General features: G+C 38.9%; 1 long non-coding RNA gene across 1 annotated transcript; it reads right to left on the bottom strand.

Annotated features, from left to right (window-relative positions):
- Positions 1-313: 313 nt before the first annotated feature.
- Positions 314-2,508, bottom strand: LOC107585372 (uncharacterized). The gene is made up of 3 exons (XR_001609241.1): positions 2,476-2,508; positions 2,180-2,296; positions 314-998 (listed from the first exon to the last, which is right to left on the bottom strand). It is a non-coding gene; the product is annotated as an uncharacterized lncRNA (long non-coding RNA).
- Positions 2,509-3,542: the final 1,034 nt, after the last annotated feature.

Below are 3,542 nucleotides of genomic sequence, written 5' to 3'. Positions count from 1 at the left end.
AAGCCTGATGTATCAAATATGATACAAAATATAAATCACTTACGCAAATGTTTTGATTGGAATTTTTTTAATACTTTTTTGTGTTCCTTTTTTAAATGGATTTTTCTGACTATTATATCATGCCAAGATTTACAGGGTTAAATGTGTTTTTTAATTAATTTCTGCTTTGCTGATATATTTTAAAGCACTTGCATGTTAACAAAGACTGCAAAGAGCATTTCAAAACTGGTCTGTACAAAACAGAATCACAGAAGTTAAATATTAACTAGGCTTAACATTAAAAAATAAGCATAGGCAGTCATTTAGACAGAATTTGCAGTCATTTATTGAAAGGTGTGAGAAACATGTCTAATCTTGACACAAGCACACATTGCCCTCTTCAGGCCTGGCTGTGTAAGATGACCCGGCTCATTTGTCATCCTGGCTGGAGGAAATCCAAACAGCTCAATATCATGTTTAACTAATCAGACAAGAGAATCTATTTAATGACAGCCTTGAGACATGAGATAAATGCTAGCCACTCACTCAGTCAATTCAAACTGCCTGAACACTCAATCAGGATATAATCTACGATTCGGAACTAATAGCAACTATAGTGGCTTATTTTGTAAACACGGTACTCATTTTGCTGAGCTTGTTAAGCCTGCTCATTTTAAGTCTAAAATGACTTTGGCTTCAGCTACATGTATAAAGATAACTCGCCATCCCTCTGTGCCACCCTGTACTCCCTCCTCCTTCCCTTTCTCTGTATTCATCTCCATGACAGATGCAGAGTGAGGCCTGAGGCTGCAGTTAAGAATATGTGATGCAGAGATTCTTTATTAACATTTCATTCCCATTCCCTACACGACATAAATTAGATGGGACGTTAAAGGCTGTCAGCTGTGGCGATCTGTCACAGAGTCTTGGCTCCGTCCGTCGGCTGTCCCCTGACTTCTGCGATGTCTGCCACCGCCAAGCCGATGAGCACACAGTCTACATCGTAACTACGCACAGCCCTGCCAATGAGACAAACAGCACTGTAGAGCCAAAAAATATGAACAAGCTCTAATTCAGCACCTTTTCTGGACCCAGTTTACAGATTTGACCCCCTCACCTGTGTGTGTGTGTGTGTGTGTGTGTGTGTATACGCGTTTTTGTGACAAATGAGGACATAAATTTGTATAATGACAAAGGTATGACATAGGTATTACAAGGAGAAGGTGACTTTTCAGGACATTACCCCATGTCCCCACTTTTCAAAATGCTTGTAAACCACACAGATTGGAGTGTATTGAAAATCTGAAATAGCACAAAGTCTCCTGTAAGGGGTAGGTTTAGGGGTAGGGTTGGTAAAGGGCAATAGAATATACGGTCTGTACAGTATAAAAACCATTACGCCTATGGGATGTCCCCACTTGTAAACCTGTGTGTGTGTGTGTGTGTGTGTAAGCCATACTCTAGCATGATGTCAGCACTGGTGCGACTCAATTATAAGTGGTATCTGTTCAGCATGTGCTCATGGCGAGAAATCTGAGATGTGTCTTATGGCTAGCTCAACGCTAATGTATTCATCATTAATCTTATCAGCGCTGCCTTTCCACATCATTTCAGGGCAGTAGCACGATTTTTATCTCTAATTTGATGGTAATGAACCCATCAGCATGGAGTGGTTGATGAATATGATGAAAAATGGCATTCATATTCACTTTGGACAAGCCACATCTTCTTATCTCATTAGAAAAACTGATACTAGAATATCTCTTTATTTATGAAAATGTGCATTAATCGTGGAAGGTCTCTTGGTCAAGACACTTTTAAAATCTAACAAACAATATAAACTATCAGAAAAATGTGTAGTTATTAAGGCATTTGTACTGGGAATTCGCCCTAATGAAAATTCTGCACAATGGCAATTATAGTGCATGATGGGTAGTATATAATTTGTAATGATTTTGATAAATTTAGCTCAAGGGGGTGGCTACAGGTGGGCAATGCCCATCCAAGAAAAACTAAAACTACTAAAAGAAATACAAGACTAGCTATTCAAATACACCTCCTGTATGCCTGTACCTGTAGTGTGCAGATTTTGAACCATGCCACTAAAACCATGTCACCGTCTACAAACACACTGGACAAATATTTCCAAGATTGAACATTGAACAACGATGCCCCATCCTAGTCAATTTTGGGAGTTTACCTCAAACTTTACTTTGGCAGGACTGCTAGGTGTTTCGGTGTGGTACCAGCTTAGACCGTGGTTCAGTGTGATGCAGTTTTCTGTCTTGGTAGGAGGACATATTCACAAACCGGGCATCTGTAAATGGTAAACAGCTATTATTAGAGACAATTATTAGTGCATTTATAAAAGACAGTAATTACTGCATTCCAAATTTACACATCAAGTGTTATAGATTCAGATTACAGTGTTCCAGATTGTGTGAGTAAACATCAAAATCCTTTTAAGGCAAGATAATTCACTCAAGAAAACTGGACCTTTTTTCTCGAGCCTGGGCTTTTCATTTGGAGACCCATGATAAAAGTTTTCTACAAATTAAAAAAAAAATTACTGAGTGCAGTGGCAACATTCATCAGTCATATTCTAGTGTTGTTTTAGTTAAAATAAAATAAATTATAACTATTAGATGAAAAAAAAAAATTTAATGTTGCCAAAGCTGAAGTATTAAATATTATTAATAAACACTTATATATAAAAATACTAAAACAGCACTGTCATTCATAACGCGCCTGGAGAGCTTTTAGTCATGCAACCTCCTCGAGGACCAAAACCTCCTGTAACAGTATGTATATATATATATATTTTTGTTTTCACATGCTTAAGCTAAGTGATTCAGTTGAATTTACTTTTTCGAAGTCAAATGGACTTCCGCTAGTAATGCCACTATCAAAGGTAGCTGACCTTAGTTTTCTCAGTGTTATACTAGCAGGCAGTGTCGTGAGGTGTGTGTGGGTTTTGTTGTTTTAATTGATAGCTCAGTGGTACACAGTAGATGAAATGTCAGCACTGAGAGGGGCAGCACTGCCCTGGGGTCTCCACGGACCCCTCTCTCCCTCAGATAGGAACACAAATTGGATATAAGGTTTGATCGCCAAGTCCAAATGTTACGTTCCCATTTTTTACACATGGACAGAAATGAGGGGGGGGGGCATTCTGTGTGACCGTAAATGACATATGTTTGTCACCTTTAAATGAAATGACCTATTTTGTGGAAACAGCTATAAGCCTACTTGTGCTCTTTCAGGAGAGGAGGACCGCAATATGTCGTAAAAGATTGGCTTTCTTTTCTGTCCCGGTAAAACACAGAAACACCCTCAGGGTATGTCATTTCCCTCTCCAGGAAGGTTAACATAAAGCTTGAACTCAAAAGAGTTACCCAAGCAAAAGTAATGCAACTATAAATTAAAAAAATCAAAACAACAAAAGCCTCTTTGTGCGCCACTAACAGTAGCGGGCTCTGGCTAAATGGACGATGAGTTTGCCGTCCTCCAGCCCTTATTGAGCTTTGGAAGTCGTACAACGACTGCTCACACACTGCCCATAT

Source organism: Sinocyclocheilus grahami, unplaced genomic scaffold (assembly GCF_001515645.1).
Source record: "Sinocyclocheilus grahami isolate Dianchi unplaced genomic scaffold, SAMN03320097.WGS_v1.1 scaffold69.1, whole genome shotgun sequence".
In the NCBI taxonomy this organism is placed as follows: Eukaryota; Metazoa; Chordata; class Actinopteri; order Cypriniformes; family Cyprinidae; genus Sinocyclocheilus; species Sinocyclocheilus grahami.
Note: the sequence above shows the minus strand (reverse complement) of the source record. Positions and strands in the feature narration are given on the sequence as shown.